At 38.1% G+C, this 20,639-nt stretch overlaps 1 protein-coding gene across 1 annotated transcript in view; it reads left to right on the top strand.

Moving 5' to 3' along the window:
• The first annotated feature begins 959 nt into the window (after positions 1-959).
• arap3 (ArfGAP with RhoGAP domain, ankyrin repeat and PH domain 3) overlaps positions 960-20,639 on the top strand; it is a 55,973-nt gene continuing 36,293 nt past the window's right edge. Inside the window, exon 1 of the mRNA XM_063000624.1 lies at positions 960-982. The gene's annotated coding sequence lies outside the window, so the exon portion shown is untranslated. The remainder of the gene's footprint in view (positions 983-20,639) is intronic.

Below are 20,639 nucleotides of genomic sequence, written 5' to 3' on the forward strand. Positions count from 1 at the left end.
ACTTATAGATAATGTCTGCTAACTTGACTGTTTCAGGTATTTATAGATGTTTAAATGGTAATTTAGAACAGTATTTCCCAGTATTCTTTCTGCACAAACACAGTATTAAAGGGTTTTCTTAATAGATCTATGAAATAATCATATCTGTGTTTTGATGCTTTATTGATGCCTTATATTAGATCAAAACATTATGATTGGTGCACCTGTTTTCAGTGTCAGGGTCATGAACAGGAAAAGATCCTCACTTTTGTCAGATAATGTGCTTTTTACAATGAATTTAGATTTTATCACATTTTACGAATGTTTTATTGGTAAACACGTTCTTGCAATAACAATGTGCATAACTGTTCAAATTTTGCTTAATTATTCGTTTGCGATTAATTGAGATGAATACATATATATTTAGGGCTGTCACACGATTAAAAATTTTAATCGAGATTAATCTAGATTAATTTTGTTCTTTAATCGCGGCCCATTGTGTGGTCCTGACCTCAGGTTTAAGACCTGCTGCATTCCACTAAAGAACAAAATAATGAAATGAGAAAGTTACATAAAAAAAAAAAAATCTCTTCCTCTTCATTTTATTATTATTATTAATATTATTATTGCTTTGCTTTACTCTGTCCAGAAAATTAGTCTATTTTTTAATTTTTAAAACCCTCACACTGATTTGCTTTCCACAGGTAATTTTTAAAAAATTTATTTACTATCTTTTTTGTATACGTAAGTCTTTTTGTTATGCATAAATATTTTATTTTTGTATTTAACAAAATTGTAAATAAATCAAAATAAAATGGACATGAGCAGTTGAGTTACTCTGAAAGTGGGCGGAGCCTCCAGAGATTCACAGCCGCGGCAGCTACAGAAACTTCAGCCCTTCAGAAACAGTTTCACCAGCAGTACTGCACACACTCACTGCACTGCGTTTATTTACTGGATTCTCTTCCAACAAACTGATTTGGAAATATAAACAGCTAAAAAGGTAAGAAAAACTAAATGCATTTATAAAATGACAGCAGTGATAAGGCGGAGTAGTTGAGTGTTAGGAACGGTGTTTGGAAACGTGAAGTGTTGAGCGGTTTAGAGTCTGTAATAAAGAGCTACTGTTCACTCCTGCTATTATAATGCGAAATCTGAGAGCTTCTCACAGTAGTAATGTCACTGTAACACTTTACCTCGGATTATTACACTTTATACTCCTAATACTGATGATAGAAATGCTCAGAAATTGTTTGGACAGATCATTTGTTTAAATATAATAGCTGAGAATAGCAGCTTTGCAGGTTGTACTGTATGATTGTGCTGAATGAACAGAGTTAATGAGACATGTGAAATATGAAATCTGGCATCTGTAGGTTATCAATAATGCCAAAATCACCTGATTTTTCTGACACTGAGAATCTACAGTGTAAAACTTTGTAGTTTTCCAAGGTAAAATGAAGTGAGGTCTAAACATGCATTGTTATTCAGTCATAATTTATGTCCTAATTTTTACCAAAATATCTTCATTCTAATCAGATTCGAGGGTGGACCCTGGACAGGACAGTAATACTGTACTTAAGAGGGCATCACGCCCTCTCACATTCACTAATGTATATATTTGGTCATCTGGTCAGAGTCTTGGTTTGCCCTTGGCCACTAGTTAATGCTGCGGCCAAGGTAGAAAGACTTACTAGTGACTAGTGTGCCAGTTTATTGCAGTAGCCAGACCATTTTTGCATGTTTTCTGGAGGACAACTGGAATACCCAGAGGAAACCCATTAGGATTTCAATTTACACCCCTTACACCTAATAAGAAGTCTCTTCATATTCATGTTGTAAGCCTACCCATAAACCCATAAACAATGACAGGTGGGAATACACAGACTCTATTCTCTTAAACCTCTCTTTTATGAGGTTTATGAATTGACACTATCCCACTGTTGTTGGGATCCAGGGTTCGAATCCAGCGGTGCTATGGGCCAGATGTCTACGTCTGATATGTTAACATCAGTTAATTAGCTTCAAGATTTGTGACTTGTATCTTCAGCTGATATATACAAGAGCAAGAAAATTGTCTCCTATAAACTTAAGATAGCAAGCATGTTTCTGATTTACAACCTCAATAAAAAGAACCCAAATGACAGCTGTGCCATTTAAAAAAAATGGCAATTTAAGGGAAAAAGGCTGCTGCAAATGTAAAGAGAATATACACAAATCAGCAAAAATAACAGAAAAGGGTGGGACAGACATTCTTTTCTCATGTGCTCATAATTTAATGCTCGTCAATGAATGTTCACTATTACCTCTGCATGTTTAAAATGCATGTATTCATTTGTAATCATTGCTCCTGCGGAGCATAATAAAAGTGTAGATTGAACACTACTGACTGGGTAAATTACTCTTGTGTAATCCGGCAAGTGGTTTTCCCAGAGCTCTGAATAGGATTTGGAGGATGAGGAATGTTTTCAGATCCAGCTCAGATACGAGTCTCACAATAGATCACAGCAACATTTCCTTAGTGATAAGGGTCTACACGGGATCGACAGAACTGTTGGTCTGAGAACTACTTTGATGGAAGGAATCTAAGCATCTGCTGTGATTTTGACGTGTTCTGGAGTGCTTTGGTTGGGACATGTCAAAACAAGCATGCGTTTGTTTGGAGTATTCACCTGAAACAAACACCCATTTTGTCATTAGGATTACAGGGTTGTTTACAACAACTTGATTAGGCTTTGGAAATGTCATACAAGCATTTTAGGCTTTAGACTTTAGAACACCACAACTGTCAGTATTTGTTGATGTTTATTGTATTGGGTTCTTTTTTTACACACTGTTTTGGGATTGCACTGTTTACAGACTGTGCAGGGTTGGAAGCATGCCATTATGTGTTGCTTCAGTCGTAAACCATAAGTTTTGACAGGGTTTATTTAAAACTGTAAATTGCAGCGCCGGTGGTTTCAATAAATTCCAGTTTGGAAACCTGTTCTTTGGAAATGATGAGTGATTTGGCAGTCAGGTTTGGTCTGAGTAGTAACAGTGGAGGAAATTACCTGAAATAAGAACACTACTGAGACTTGAATGTCCTCAAGCAATAATTTTAGTATTCACTTGAAAAATTTTTTTGCACTTATGAGCTCGGGGAGTCAGTCTTACCAATGCCACACCAAAGTTGCTACAGCATTAAACACATACACGAGTGTATAAAGATAAATACATTAATTACTCATATAATGAAATACAAGAGTTATACCGTATGATTGATTACTATTTGACATAGCAAGACCTGCCATCCTTTAACAAATTTGGTTTGTATTATGTTTTATCCCAACATTATGCCCTAGGTCACCCAAGTCTTATTTTACCATTATGGCCTTGGCTACCAAACACATACTGGAGTGGGTGTGGAGACTGCAAACCTTGACTTTGGCTATGTATCATAAATTACTGGCTACTGTGCTCTGTTTACACCATAAGTTCATGTACACCTTAAGTTTAGAAAAATGTAGGTATAAGTCTTTAAGATATGCTTTTAGTATACCATGAAACACACACACACACACACACACACACTATATGGCCTATATCTTCTTCCTTGGCTTTTGTCCTGTTCGGTTCTGGGGTCGGCTTTCGGCGGATCCGCATTGATTTGGCACAATTTTTTCACCTGATGCCCTTCCAGACACAACCTTCCCTATTTTATCCGGGCTTGGGACCGGCACTACAATGCACTGGTTTGTGCATCAAGCGGCTAGGTACCTATAGGACAATTCAGTGTTTCCAGTTAGCCTGGTGGCATGTTTTTGGACTGTGGGAGGAAACCGGAGCACACGGAGGAAACCCACGCGGACACGAGGAGAACATGCAAACTCCGCACAGAAAGGACCCGGACCGCCCCACCTGGGGATTGAACCCAGGACCTTCTTGGACACCTGACCATGAGTTTGTTGGACATCCAATTTAAAAAACATGGTGATCTCTAAAAATAAATATAGGGTGATCTCTAGGTGATCTCTTCAGGTATAACACCAGTCAGTCTTGTATGGCTGTGCAGTGATGTTGGTCAAGAAATCCTCATTTGATGTTACAGTTCATTCTAAAGCTGTTTAGTTGGGCTGAGGTGCAGGCCATTGGGTTTTTTAAACCAAGCTTATTTATGTCTTTATAACCTTGCTTTGGCACAGGGGCACAGTAATGGGTCTTTACTAAACTGCTGCTACAAAGTTGAAAGCATATAATTCCCCTTATATAAATTGCTAAATTCCATATAGTGTATATATAGCCAGGTCTTAACAAAATGTTAGGTCTTTACAACAGGAAACTTCAGTAGGTGTTACCTGGTCTATTACCAGCACATGTAGGGCAGTGATAGCCCAGTTGTTATAGTAATAGACTAGTGATCAGAAGCTTGCTGCTGTTGGGTCAATGAGTAAGTCCCTTAACACTCAGTTGCTGGTGTTGTATTCAGTCACATTTGTGGGTTGCTTTGGAATGTGTCTTTGGAAATATTTGGCCATTCATTTAGAAGAGCATTTGTGAGGTCAAACACCGATGTTAGACAAGAGGCCCTGGCTTGCGATCTCCATTGTAGTTCATCCCAAAGGTATGACAACATGACTGTGCAGGCCATTGCGTCCAGTTATCCAATTTTGCATCGTGCTTCCTCTCTGCCTATGCTGAACCCTGCCCTGACCGAGGAGATCGAAGATAACCCACACCTTGATGAGTGTTGCGCCACCTAGCTTTGCACGCAGAGAGACACACCCTACACATCCGGCTCTTTGTCCCGCCCCCAACTGAACAACAGGCCAATCGTTGTTCATGTTGCCACTCAGCCTCGAGCCAGTAAGGCAGAGCTGGATTCGAAACCATGTATTCAAGATCCAGCTCTGGATGCAGCGTGTGCTTTTTACCGCTGCGCCACCTGAGCTGAGATTTATGGACCTTGCATTGTGCACTGGGTCATGTTGGAACAGAAAAGGGCCTTAACCAAGGGCCCTGTTTAGGGTGTTCCAGACTTGCACCCACTGCTCCCAGTGGATCCAGGTTTATGAAAATGCTAATTACTAGGGCTTCATAATTAGTCAACATTTAACTGTAAAGAGTTTCATAAAGTAGCAAACTTGACAATAATAATAAGAATAATTTGCTGTTCAGATTAGAACTGTAGCATTCACCGGTTGTGAGTTTGCAAACACCCAAGTCTAACCCATGTCAAGCATTTGCAAACGTGTTTCCATGAACTTCACAAACACTCACATGGATCACTCTGTATAACCTGATGCTACCCTTTGCTTTGTCAGCGCTGACCTAACCGAAGGAGAAAAAACATCCATAAACATCTTCCTCTTGCACATCCTATTTAAACATAGCAGAACTTCCAGTGGGAACAATTAGTGGAAGCTGTAGAGTCCTGAGCAGTCGCTCAAATAGAGAACTTAAGGAGGTGTTTGGGATGCAGGGTGCTATGGTGTGTATAAATAACAGTGAAGCACCATTGTGTGACACAATATGTTATTGTTCAAATCTGACCGGGACAGCGCTACTGAGATGACCGAACACACTTGCGTGTGGTAATATGGCGGCCTCTTACACAGCCACGTACACTATATGAACAAAAGTATGAGTACACCAGTACTGATTATTCATGTTTAGGTGTTTAAGACATACCCATTGCTAACAGGTGTACAAAATTAGTTATCAGCTCCCAACTTTATAGCAGCAGTGTGAGTGAGGAAGACCCTTTCTTGTTCCGTAACAGGAAAGGTCAATAAACAAAACTCAAGTGGCCCCACAGAGCCCTGACCTCATCCCTTTTGAACACCTTTGGGATGAATTAGAATGTTTTCTTTATCAGCCAGGCCTTTATGTTCAACATTGGCGCCTTAGCCTAGAAATGTCTCTTTGAATGAATAAATAATGGGATAGATAAATTCCTACAGACACTTTCGAATTATTGCTCAAAGCCCTCAGTGTAGGCAGTGATAACTTGGGGAATAGGATGGCCAACATGCTTATAGTCTGGTGTCCACAAACTTTTGACCGTATACTGAAGATCACTTTATTACACTGGGCTGAACACAGTTGGCTTTTACAGGACCAATTACAAAGGCGATGTTCTAGATTATGGCAGCATAATGCTACTACAGCGTGTTTGATACAAGTAGCCATACCCATAATGATGCACCCACCATCATACTTCACAGTGGACCAACTAACATATTGTTCATTTTGTCTAAATGATTGTGTGCTCATTGTAGATGTTTATCCTTGTGTTGATTTTTTGAGCTGGAGTTTTGCATGGGGTGTTGAGATGTTGTGGGCAGTTGTAGCCTAGCTGTAAAGTACTGAACTAGTGAGCAGAAGGTCGCTGGTTCAAACCCCACCACTGCCAGGTTGCCACTGTTGGGCCCTTGAGCAAGGTCCTTAACCCTCAGTTGCTCAGACTGTATACTGTAAGTCACTTTGGATAAAAGCGTCTGCTAAATGCCGAAAATGAAAATGTAATTGTGATGATTGCAAGGGAGCTATTTGTTGTTCCTGCTGTTTTCAGGTCATCCAGCAACGTTTTTTTTTTTTTTGTGATTTCTGTCTTCTTTTAGTGATTTCTGGCTGTCACCTTATTTTTAAGTAGCCTTAGGGTTGTCAAATGTGTTGTGCCCATGTCCGGAGATGATTTGAATTTCCGTGCACTCTTACTTATGGTGTATTGAACCAATTATACTGACAGGGATGTTTGCTATGGATCTGCATTTTTTTATATAAGTTTTGTTTACAAACAGCTGTAAATTACGCAAACCCACTACTACTGGGATTCAGGTTTCGAATTCTCAGTAGTGCTGTTGGCTGGCCAGGCATCTACATTCAGACATGATTGACTATGTCTTCTGCATTGCGCCAGGCGATACCTGGGGAACCGGACCCAGCGAAACCCTGTCTAGGATGAAGCGGTGGTAAAACAAGAAAATGTGATTGGTACATTCGGTAATCTGTAGTTGGTAAAGTGGGTTATGCATTATGATACAACTAGTCGAGTGAGTGATACACAACAAAATGGGTCTTGGGGACCTGGGCTTGACCGTCACCTCTGGTCACAGTCTCTGAAGAGTTTGGCATAGTCTCCTAATTTTTGCTTAGGTTTCATCTGGGTACTTTGGTTTCCTCCCACCTCACAAAAATGCAAAACCCACATTCACAATGCCCTGAATGAATTGGGCCCCTGCTAGGGTGTAATGATGCCTGGCACCTAGTGTTTCACCACTGACCAACTGTGGCTCTGACCACACCAAAGTGACTACTGGAAATAAATAAATTAATTAAGGGATTAATATTGTGGCCTGTAAATTATGTAATGATTTGTTGGTTTGTTTTGTTGGTTTGCTTTGTGTGTAGGCAAGCCCTAGCCTAGTGGTTAAGGTACTGGACTAGTAATAAGAAGGTTGCTGTATAAGCCCCACCTCTACTAGGTTGCTGCTGTTGGGCCCTTGAGCAAGGCCCTTGGCCCTTAACCCTCAATTGCTCAGATTGTATACTGTAAATGTACTGTAAGTCTCTTTGGATAAAGGCGTCCAGAGCAAGTGCGTGTGCTCCTGCTACAGTATTGAGTTATAATTTGGTCGCTACTTTCTCTTTGTCTTATTCTAAATTCAAGCCCATAAGCCATCAGAGAAGTAAAGTTTCTATTAAGCATTAGAATATATTTTGTCATTCAAATCATTTTGCTGTCTGCTGTGTGATGCTAACAAACACTGCTACTGATGACTCCCAAAGGCAACTGTTCATGCTAATTAAGATTAACAGGAAATACACAATAATCACACCTTCAAATACTCCGCAAGGTGGCATAAAAAATATTGATGTAGTTGAAATTATACATTTTGTACAGAGAATCGTCAATATTGTCTAGTTGTAAGATTTTGGCCCTTTGCTATGACAATTCTGAACTCAAAACGGCAGTTTTTTTGGCTTTGTGTATCATGTTTTCAGAGTAAAAGTGCAGGGAAACTTTGGGTGTGTTCAAAAACCTAGTGAGCTGCCTTGCTGTTTTACTGCCTACATATGCAACAATTCAAACAAGATCATAAACTTCCTTAGAAATACAAACTTGAGGACTTTTTTATAAATGCAATAAATTACTGCCCGAATAACCGCAGCTGCCTAAGTAGCGAGGATTCTAATAAGTCATTGACTTATAAGGCATGTTATTTGAATGCGCTACTTAGACAGCGATCCCATCAGTTTTCGCTGACTAAGCTAACACAGTTAGCCTCATGCCATTCAAACCAATGGGATGGGGTGGCAGAACGCGCTAGCATGTCAACTAACATCTTTCTTCTTGTACCGAAAACGGTTACATTTGCTGACAAGCCCGAATTTGCAAACAAATGACACTTGTGCAAGTTTATACAAATTAAAAATCAATAATAAATTATTTACGTTTGGACATAACTCTTTTTGTTGCTCCGCACCGTCCACCATGTTTTTTGTTTTTCTGTGAGAAAAGTTGTGCCGCACTGAATGCTGCGATTGCCTTCACCACTAAGGCAGCATCGGATGCTCACTCGTTCTTGAGTCAAAATATCGTTGAAATTTTAAGGTACCTTACTAGTGAAGATATTAAGGCATCTAGGATTTTGAACAGCCTTCTGTATATCTAGGTTTTCGAACACACCCATTGAGTAATATCCAGCTTCAGAGTTTGATGAAACTCACCCTTGCCTGCACATTGAAGGGTACTGTTTAATTGGTGTTGACTAGATTAGAAATGACTAGAAATGATTTTAAACAACCCAGGAGTGCCAGATTTTTAAAAATATTTTTGTTCATGCATTTTCCCCTCTTTTTCTCCCAAGTTTTAGCATATCCAATTATCCAATTGCGTTATGCTTCCTCTCTACTGATGCCGATCCCCGCCCTGATTGAGGAGAGCAAGACTGACACACGCCCCCTCAGACAGGTGTGCAGTAGCCGACTGCATCTTTTCACCTGCACGAGGTGAGTTCATATGCAGATCAGCTTTGTGTACGAAGAGGCACACCCTGATCAATGCATTATCCCTCGACTCTGTGCAGGTGCCATCAATCAGCCAGCAGAGGTCTTAATTGCCTCTGTTATTAAAAGTCCCTATCCGGCTTCCACCCTGTATGAACAACAGCCAGAGCTGAGTTTTGAACTGATGAGTTCGAAATGTCAGCTCTGGTGCGCTAGTGTGTTTTACCGCTGCGCCATCTCAAAAATAAGCCGCAATAAGTAATAAACCTTGTCATATACCAACATTGCTTCATGGTACTGTGATAACTGGATTTTAACCTACATAATGTCCATATTTTACATTTTGAAACTGCAGCAACTCATTAATTCTCTTAAAAATACAGATCTAGAACAGCCATAGAGATTTGAAATAAATAATATGGTTAAACATAAGCTTTATGCTGTCATTATTGTAAAAAAACAATAATGTGATATCACCTAATAAAAAAAACTAAGCAGTTTTGGCTGGGAGCAAACATCTATGTGATTAAATTCTTTGCTTTAAGGATCTAGTCAAAGATCTAGTAGATTTCATATCTCCATTCATATTTCCCCTTCAGGCATTCTACAGAATTCCACAGGCATTGAGGTACTGCTTGTTTATTTTACATTGTAAGAATGCAGAAATGATAGACCTGCTGTAATCACCCAGTTTCAATATTCATTTCAAAGATCCCATATTTTGGTTTTTAACCGTTTCATTGCAAGCACTATTTGTTGCTAAACTATTTGACATAAAAACATATTGCTATTGCAGTGTGTACAATAAAATACATGTTACAAACAAATATGTGTATGCAAAGACAGCACATAGATCTGCATACAGAAACACAACCAGGCCTTTCATCACTGCCCAAACCCAGTGAGAGCCGATGTGCCCGTCTGAGTGAAAGGCTCTTATTATGTACAGCACAACAGCTTTAATTTGCAACACAAAGATGATTGTTTAAAGAGTGGGACCTAAAAATGGCTGCCTGCATTTCATCACTCAGTTATTTTTTCGTGACATTTAGCATTCTCACAATGTGTTTTGTAAGTGCAGAACATGCTGCAAAAAGTCAGCCTTATATACTGTAGTTTTACACAGCAAACGTATTGATTTGAGACCTCCAAGTCAGTCATAATTATATCAAATTATTACAAAAGTCTTTTTTGGGAGTTGGAAACATTAGTTTATGCTAGATTTTTACAGCTGCAGTTTCCCATTGTCAAAGTGTAAATACCAGCAGTGGGCTGTTTGTTTCAATGCCCTAATGTCATAAATAAGGTTTGTAATAACAAACAAAATGTAAATATTTACTTACATTTTTGAACAGTTGTTCATTGTGCTCATCAGGATTTATTTACATTTACATTTTTATAACTGTTTAGGAAAAAAGACCTTTTACGGTTTACATTGCTAGGAATTTTTGTACATTTTAATTTGCTACCAAAGTAAAAATAATAAGGTTAAAAACATACGACATTTCTATTGAACTGACTAAAGGTTGTAGTTTCCTTCTCTGAAATCTCTGTGCATGAGTCCTACATTTCTATTTAACTGGCTGAAGGTTGTAGTTTCCTTCTCTGAAATCTCTGTGCATGAGTCCTACATTTCTATTTAACTGACTGAAGGTTGTAGTTTCCTTCTCTGAAATCTCTGTGCATGAGTCCTACATTTCTATTTAACTGACTGAAGGTTGTAGTTTCCTTCTCTGAAATCTCTGTGCATGAGTCCTACATTTCTATTTAACTGACTGAAGGTTGTAGTTTCCTTCTCTGAAATCTCTGTGCATGAGTCCTACATTTCTATTTAACTGATTGAAGGTTGTAGTTTCCTTCTCTGAAATCTCTGTGCATGAGTCCTACATTTCTATTTAACTGACTGAAGGTTGTAGTTTCCTTCTCTGAAATCTCTGTGCATGAGTCCTACATTTCTATTTAACTGGCTGAAGGTTGTAGTTTCCTTCTCTGAAATCTCTGTGCATGAGTCCTACATTTCTATTTAACTGACTGAAGGTTGTAGTTTCCTTCTCTGAAATCTCTGTGCATGAGTCCTACATTTCTATTTAACTGATTGAAGGTTGTAGTTTCCTTCTCTGAAATCTCTGTGCATGAGTCCTACATTTCTATTTAACTGACTGAAGGTTGTAGTTTCCTTCTCTGAAATATCTGTGCATGAGTCCTACATTTCTATTTAACTGGCTGAAGGTTGTAGTTTCCTTCTCTGAAATCTCTGTGCATGAGTCCTACATTTCTATTTAACTGACTGAAGGTTGTAGTTTCCTTCTCTGAAATCTCTGTGCATGAGTCCTACATTTCTATTTAACTGACTGAAGGTTGTAGTTTCCTTCTCTGAAATCTCTGTGCATGAGTCCTACATTTCTATTTAACTGACTGAAGGTTGTAGTTTCCTTCTCTGAAATCTCTGTGCATGAGTCCTACATTTCTATTTAACTGACTGAAGGTTGTAGTTTCCTTCTCTGAAATCTCTGTGCATGAGTCCTACATTTCTATTTAACTGACTGAAGGTTGTAGTTTCCTTCTCTGAAATCTCTGTGCATGAGTCCTACATTTCTATTTAACTGATTGAAGGTTGTAGTTTCCTTCTCTGAAATCTCTGTGCATGAGTCCTACATTTCTATTTAACTGACTGAAGGTTGTAGTTTCCTTCTCTGAAATCTCTGTGCATGAGTCCTACATTTCTATTTAACTGACTGAAGGTTGTAGTTTCCTTCTCTGAAATCTCTGTGCATGAGTCCTACATTTCTATTTAACTGCCAACAAGGTTGTAGTTTCCTTCTCTGAAATCTCTGTGCATGAGTCCTAAATTTCTATTTAACTGACTGAAGGTTGTAGTTTTCTTCTCTGAAATCTCTGTGCATGAGTCCTACATTTCTATTTAACTGATTGAAGGTTGTAGTTTGCTTCTCTGAAATCTCTGTGCATGAGTCCTACATTTTTATTTAACTGACTGAAGGTTGTAGTTTCCTTCTCTGAAATCTCTGTGCATGAGTCCTACATTTCTATTTAACTGCCAGCAAGGTTGTAGTTTCCTTTTCTGAAATCTCTGTGCATGAGTCCTACATTTCTATTTAACTGACTGAAGGTTGTAATTTCCTTCTCTGAAATCTCTGTGCGTGAGTCCTACATTTCTATTTAACTGACTGAAGGTTGTAGTTTCCTTCTCTGAAATCTCTGTGCATGAGTCCTACATTTCTATTTAACTGACTGAAGGTTGTAGTTTCCTTTTCTGAAATCTCTGTGCATGAGTCCTAAGGAACTTGTGAAAGTAAGAATTAGTAGTAGTTACCTAAAGGTGAGGCTGTGACAACATTTAAATATGCAAATATGCAGCGATAACTGTAAAAAAATTTTCTATATGGTCCTGTTTTCATTTTGAATGCGAGGTTTGAATGAAGGTCTCGTTGCACTTTTTTTCTAATCATGTACTGATGAGAACATGCATCTTGTCAGCTGACCAAAAGCACTTCTCAACTTTTTAATTTTTTTAGGTGTATAACACTAAGCTTCTTAAAAACTATTGCACAGGCACTTGGGTGGTGCAGCGGTCTAATGTGCTAGCCCACTACTGCTGAGATCTGCTGTTCCTACATAAACAGTATTGGCCGTGTTGGTTGGGAGGTGTTGGTTGTAAGGATTCCTCGTTGCTCCTGCAGTTGTAGCTTCAGTTAGCTGGTTGAAGGCAGACTGTATGAGAGGTGGTGGAATAATGAAGAGCAGTGAGTGACTCTTATGTGAACCATGTCTAAAGTGGCCGTCAAGAGCATGTGTGTTGGAGGGGATGTTTTCGGCTCTCTTCGGTCATGATAGGGGTCTGCAGCAGTGGAGGAAGATACTTTGAAGAACTGGGCAATTGGATATGACTTGTTTGGCAGTAGTCAAGCAAATAAGGTTATTACAGTTGGGTTTTAAATATGTGCTTGGATTGTATCACTTCAGTGGCGATTCTGTGATGATTGCATTTGACCAATCAGTGGTCTGCATGGTTTCCCACCCCCCCCCCATACGACACACTTTAGTAGGCTTGGGCAAGCAACTACTAAACGTGTGATGGTACTGTTATGGGAGAGTGGTAGCCTAGTGGGTAGAGCTTTTGACTATCAATTGCAAATTCGTGTCCCAGCTCTTTCATGCAGCCACTGTTGGGCCCTTGAGCAAGGCCCTTAACTCTCTGAGCTCCAAGGGTGCTGTACAATGGCTGACCCTGCGCTCTGACCACAGCTTCCAAGTAAGCTGGGACATGTAAAGAAAGAATTTTGTTGTACTGTACACCTGTATATGTATATATGACAAATACATTTTATTTATTGGAAAAAGGACTGAAGTACAAAATAGTATGCCAACATTTTATTAAGCAACTTTTTGTTTTGTATAATGTTGTTAAGAACTCAGTGAAAGACATTTTTTTAGTCATTTAGATGTAATAAATACAGAAAAAGGTCTATCTAAGTGAATAAATGCACTAAATAGCACCTGAATAGACTAATCAGATAAATGCTGAAATCTTATAAGTAATACCACCAAAGGTTACAGTTTCTATCAGTAGCCTTTACCAATGTACTGTATTTTGCTAGCAGTTGAACAGCGTGTGGTTGCATTTGTGTGGATTTTTTCCTCTTTGTAACATTAAGATGGTGTGTTAATCCCTGGTGTAGCTTCACATCAAGGGTGTTATCTCTTTTCCTCTTTAAAGAGAGAGAGGACGGGCTTGGTTTGTTTGCGGGACGGCTGTATCCTGTGTTTTCCACACTGCTGAGAAAAAACAGATTGTTATCAAGATAATTGTGGGTGTGTCAGGAGAACTTATCAGGATCCCATCCAAGTGTTTTTCCTCAAACAAATGAAGATATGAAACGTGGTTTCATGTTATCCATCTTCCTAAAGCACTGACTCTTTCTAGGTGGTGTGAAGATTTGAGTGGAGTGCTAAAAATAAAGCAGTGGTAGATGAGTAGCCCGGGTCAGATCTCAGGCTTTGCCTTTATTTACACTACAGCTGACCTGCGTATATGCACTTTTTTTTGCTTATCCTCAGACAGACACCTCTTTGTTCTACAGACCAGAAAGATCAGCAATCAATCGAGCATGACATACACAAATAACAGACAGGGAGGATGTGTGTTGAAAAGTAATCACACATATCTTTGCTGCTCATTCTTTTTAGCATAATTGATATTTTTTTAAGCTATCAAACAAATAAACAGTGTAAAAAATAATCTGTTAGTTTTTATTTTCATTGCAAAACCATTGTAGCTAATCAGGTCATGTAGATTATAGTCTTACTGTTAAATTCAAGCAGTTTAGACAGGAATGCAATGCCACAATTTAAGAAAATTCTAGAAAAGGTTTGCAAAGCCATAACTAAAATCTAGGACTCTACTAAACCACAGTGAAAGTCATCAAATCAAGAACTTAATAGCGGTTTATCTGGTCAGGAGTAGCCAACTTGCAAAGAGAAAACAATTGCAAAAAGCAACAACAAAAAAAAATTGTGCCTATCTCAACATTTTACAGAATAAAATTGTACACATTATATTTGGTGTCATTTGACATTTTCGACATTTAGCTGACGCCTTTATCCAAAGCGATTTACAGTACCGTGACAATTTACAGGCTGAGCAATTGTGGGTTAAGGGCCTTGCTCAAGGGCCCAACAGTGACAGCCTGGCAGTGGTGGGGCTTGAACCAGCAACCATCTGATTACAAGTCCTTAACCGCTGGACTACAGCTGCGGTGTAAAGCAAAAAAGCATTTTATGTTAATAAGATTACACTAACATGGTGCACAGTGGCTCGGTGGGTAGCACTGTCATCTCAGAGCGAGAAGGTCCTGGGTTCGATTCCCAGATGGAGTGACCTAAGTCCTTTCCGTTTCTGTGTGGAGTTAATGTGCATGTTCTCCCCATGTCTTTGTGGGTTTTTTCCAGGAGCTCCGGTTGTCTCCCATAGTCCAAAGACATGTAAGTTAGGTGAATTGGAGATTGCCTGTGATGGCCTGTTATGGAATTGGTGAACAAAATTGCCTGTAATGAATCATATTAAAATCCTAATACAGTAAACAAACAAGCTAACAATACTAACACACATTGTGGTGATGTTGGGGGTGTTTTGCTACATTAGTACCAACTTGCTGTTATTGAGTAAATTATAAATGTGATTAATTCTACAAATTCCACAAAATACGTACTGGCAATGTAAGGTCATCTGCAGTGTGTCTCGTTCATAGAGGTTCCTGTTTGTTTTACTTTGATAGTGAAACTAATCAAAAATAGAAACTGCTTGTAATCATTGTTGCTCAAGGTGGTTTTTGAAGGAACCACTTTTTTACAAAACTTAAATGGGTTTTTCACAAATTCTTGTAATTTTTGTGTGTATTATAATGGTAAATCTAAAACATCCACTGTGATGTATGCAATGAAAGATAATCATAAAGGGGCAGTTACTTATTCAAACCACTGTAGCTCTATTAAAAGCACACTCCAATTATTTTCTTCATGAGAAAAAAAATACATAAACAGCTTGTTTAGATGCAATCCAACAACTATGCTTAGCTGACAGTTGTAAGTTTTACATCCTTTCTGTTCTAAATGCATTGAAACAACATGCTTTGCATGGTGTTCTGCAGTTTACTTGAATACCAGTAAACAGTTGCTGGGAAACCTTGTGCCATAGCTTCCAAAAAAAAAAAGAAAAAAGATCACATTTAGTTACTTTTTAGTCACGTTTTAATAATATTAGAACTTTGTTGCTGCGCTGTTGTTGCCAGCTACGGCCTTACGACATCCAAAATAACAAATAATACGCTTTTGCAGAATTGTGGTTCCACTGCTCTTGGCAAAGTGTCCTGTTATTTATTATTACATTATGAGGGTCACTTTGATGGACCATAAATCTTTACTGATACAGTTTAATTAGGTTTAACAACAGTAAAGGGAATTTTGTATTTGTACTTTTACAAAATACCACTTTTTGAAGTTCTAAATACTGAGGTAAAGCTAGTAAATATGTTGCAGCAACAACATATGTGGCTATATACCAACTACATTAATCGAACATTCATTTTTTTACAACAAATGGCAAGATAAAATTATGTAGCTGGGGTGAAATTCTACATTAAACTAACATACAATTAATTATAAAGCTTCAATGAATAATGAAAAAATGACTAAATACAATTCTATCAGAGAAGCTGTTCTATTTCAAACATTTCAACTCAGAAAACTGAATGAAATGTGTCTAAATGAGCCGGCACTACTATTACAGCTCTTCATATCACTTGTTGTGTATCATGCACTTATGTTGCATAATGCATGCATAAGCATCTGATTACATCTTATTTTAGTAATCATGATAAACTATCAATGTGGTTAATGATTTGGCAGTTGAGTTAAACACTTCAGCTTAGCCTTATCATGCTTTAGTATCTGGTGAGTTGGTTTACTGTAAGATAATAGGTTTCCTTCATAAGTTTGTCACGAGTTTGACTTAAAAAAAAAAAAAAATACAGCCAGATTTTGAATGTTTGTAAGTTGAACATTTTAGAATTTGGTAATCTGCTATTTAAAGTTAAATCAATTTAAGGGTTTGAAATTAAAACATTTAGATTCAGATTTTCAAACCTCAGTTTGTACACACAGTTTTTTTTCTACTTTTTTCAGTTTTTTTTGGGACCGTTTAGGTGCATAGTTTATTCAAAGCAAGAACCCCCATGACTGTTTGCACAAGCTTTAACATTTGTGACTGTAAATATCCTAATCAAACACACAGGTTTCTCAGCACAGTTAATCTATTGGGTTCAAGTCAGGGCCTTGATTTGGCCATTCCAAAACATTAATTCACTTTCCAGCCATTCACATGTAAAATCATGTATTGTTTGCTCAATAATGTCTAGCCATCCAGGTCCCTGTGGAGATTCACTCTTGCTGTAATGCTCATACTATTAAATGCTTTATTTACTCTTTGCTTTACATATTGAGACCCTTGTTGTCCAAAAAGTTGGGTCTAAAACCCTCGTCCCAAATTTTCCCATTGATCCCACCAGACAAGCAGAAATTTTGTTAATTAGCTGTAGTTTCTTCATTGTTACACCATTTCCACAAGTGTATTTTTCCTATTCTTTTTTATATGGTTGGGCCATCAACATTGTCCCTACTTGTTTTAGGTTTGTATTTTTCTGGAATCTTGTTTGGCTTTCTGGATTAAGTAGCTACATCGTTTCTTAACATTTAAGCAAATTGGCCTGTGGTTAGATTGACCAGTTTTCAGATAATGGCACCTATTGTTGTTTGGTAGGGTCCCACAGTTTTAAAAATGTCTTTGTATATTTTTCAAGTTGATGCAGTATATACTTATAGTTTACTGATTTAGTAAGAACTTTTGTTTTCAGACATGGTGTTCCTGTAAAACAATTTGGCTTTGAAAATCATGTGACTTTGATGATAAGGTTTAAGATTAAGTGATGTTTATATCATTATTATTGCTATTGCTTTGTTTGAAATTATGTTTAGTTTCCTAAGTGTAGTACGATGTGTTTGTATTTCAGCGGCTTCAGTCAAAGGCTTCAAATGATGATGATACAAGCTGTTAACTGAAATGTCATTTAGGTCTGCTAGAACTACAATATAAATTAGATGTTTTATTTAACATGTGACCTGCTAGCACTAACAGGCCTGGGCTTAGATTCAGACACATGATGTACCCAAGGTTTAATGAAGTGACACAACACAAAACCATGTGACTGTGTGGCTGAAAGTCATCAGATCTTCTCAGGAACTAAAGAAACACAACCACATTAGATTTTGAACCAGCAACAGAAACTTCATATTCAGTTCTATGATGACAGGCTTGCAGAAAGGGAAACTTGGTTGTTGGAAGTAAAAGACTACATCCCGGCTAGTCTCTTTTCCCAGGCCGTGCTTTATCTGGCTATTTCACAAGCTTCCGGCCTACCGCCTCTGTGTGGGATCCGGTGTATCACTGCGTCAGAGCCAAAGGTTAGCGTCCAGAGCGCAGACAAAGGAAATCTAGGATATGACTCATGGTCCTTTTTAACAGCATCCCACCGACTGCTCTCCTACTCATGCTCAGTGATGCTCGAAGACACAAATGCTCTCTATTAGCTTTTGCTGTGAACAGCACACATTTTTCTTTGTGCTTTACCTATTACCCAGAGATGTATGATTAAAAATCAGCTATGACTATAAGTTATTCTGTGAAATGTAGCAGAATGGTTTGCAAGAAGTCTGTAGTCTGATGTAGATGCATTAGCATGCATGAATGCACTTTATGGTTGTGTGTTTATTCTTTTCTGGTGCTGTTAGCATAGCTTGTATGCTAGCTCTGCTTTTGTCCCTCAGTTAAATTGTATTTGTGAAGCAAGAATGTTTTTTTTTTTAATTACAAGGTAGGCGTAGCTTAATTGCTAACTAAATCACAATAATAGATCTCTGTGTAGTAAACTCTCAGCCTGGCCATGCCCACTGCACATACTAATGCAGGGGCAAGTTCTGCTGCAAGACTTTTCAACATCCCATTTTAAAATCATGAACATTTATAGGAATTTGGCCCCTTCAGTTTTTCTCAAAGGTGTTTAGTGAGGTTGATGTCAAAGCTCTGGAAGTTCGTCCACACCAAACTTGTCAAGCCATGCTTTTGTAGACCTTGCTTTGAGCACAAGAACACAGCATCTAATTGAATTAATATAAATGATTGAATACACCATCTAAATTCACTAATAACTTAGTAGCATTGTTCACATACTTTTGGACACATTCATCACCTTGCATCGTGATCTATCTATCTATCTATCTATCTATCTATCTATCTATCTATCTATCTATCTATCTATCTATCTATCTATCTATCTATCTATCTATCTATCTATCTATCTATCTATCTATCTATGTCTTCAAAGGAAACACGAACGGTGCAACAACTTCAAACACAATTACAAAATAACAGTCTTGGTTCCAAAAAATAAAGAGGGTTGTATGGCTTAGTTGTTCTCTTGACTTCAATGTCATTAAACATTTAAGGAATATTTTAAAATTGCTAGTTTACCACAGGTTATACACAATTTAGATAAAAGAACGGGTCAAAATTGAACCAAAATGCTTCAACAAACTAAATATTGGCTGTAATTGTAGACTACAACTAATTCTAATATAAAATGTTTTGACCTTATTGCATATGTTTATTGGAATTCCTGGTGCACATTACTTGCCTCCTGGTCAAATATTAATAAGAGTCTTAGCCTACATTACTTCTTTTATCAGTACCATGTCACAAAATTATGTTATCATAAAAAACTAACAAAAAAACAGACCCATCGAGACCCTCACCAGGATAAAGTGTTAATAAAATGCAAAAGTGAGCTTTAAACCCGACATGAGTATTAATGTAATTATTTTACTGACTGTGCTCAGTTCTAGGCCTTTGCACTAGCTGTTAGCATCCACTAGCATGCAGCTACATTCTGCTTTACATTCTGGTTTGAGTTTTTTTTTTTAAATGGGTAACACAGTCACTAAAAATACAAATTGGGAAATGAGGTAACTGTTTATTAGAAATTGGTACATCTTTGTTGCATAACTTGTAGCATAGATTAGCAATAGTACCTCGGGCGGCACGGTGGCTAAGTGGGTAGCACTGTCGCCTCACAGCAAGAAGGTTCTGGGTTCGATACCCAGGTGGGACGGTCCGGGTCCTTTCTGTGTGGAGTTTGCATGTTCTCCCCGTGTCCGCGTGGTTTTACTCCGGGAGCTCCGGTTTCCTCCCACAGTCCAAAGACATGCAAGTGAGGTGAATTGGAGATACTAAATTGTCCATGACTGTGTTTGATATAACTTTGTGAACTGATGAATCTTGTGTGAAGATAAACTACCGTTTCCTGTCATGAATGTAACCAAAAGTGTAAAACATGACGTTAAAATCCTAATAAACAAACAAACAGCAATAGTACCTCAAACGTTATGCTTGAATGAAAAAAAAAACTTACAATGCATTCATTATTTTTAAAGTTATTAAAATTTTATCAGTTTAAATTAAAAGTTTATCAGTTCTAACAGATAAACACTTAGAGACAACATGTAAGTTTTTAATATTAAGTGTTATACAGTATACAGATTTATTTATTTATTAGGATTTTAGCGTCATGTTTTACACACTTTGGTTACATTCATAACAGCACAGGTAGTTACCGGTTACACAAGATTCATCGGTACACAAGTTTAATGTCAAACACAGTCATGGATAATTTTGTATCTCCAATTCACCTCACTTGTATGTCTTTGGACTGTATGGGGAAACCAGAGCTCCTGGAGGAAACCCACACAGACACGAGGAGAACATGCAAACTCCACACAGAAAGGACCCGGACTGCCCCACCTGGGGATCGAACCCAGGACCTTTTTGCTGTGAGGCGACAGTGCTACCCACTGAGCCACCGTGTCACCACTGTATATGACATTGACATAAAAATGTACCACCAGAGGCTGGAATAACAGATCTTTGGTTGGGGTGCTAAGCCTTAACTGGCAGGGTCTCGGGTCTTCTACCTCAGGAAGATTTAAAAAATGGCCCCAGATTTTACACCATTAGCTGCCAGTTGGCAGAGATTAAGCGACAGCAG

The sequence above is a fragment of the Trichomycterus rosablanca genome, chromosome 8 (assembly GCF_030014385.1).
Source record: "Trichomycterus rosablanca isolate fTriRos1 chromosome 8, fTriRos1.hap1, whole genome shotgun sequence".
Lineage (NCBI taxonomy): Eukaryota > Metazoa > Chordata > Actinopteri > Siluriformes > Trichomycteridae > Trichomycterus > Trichomycterus rosablanca.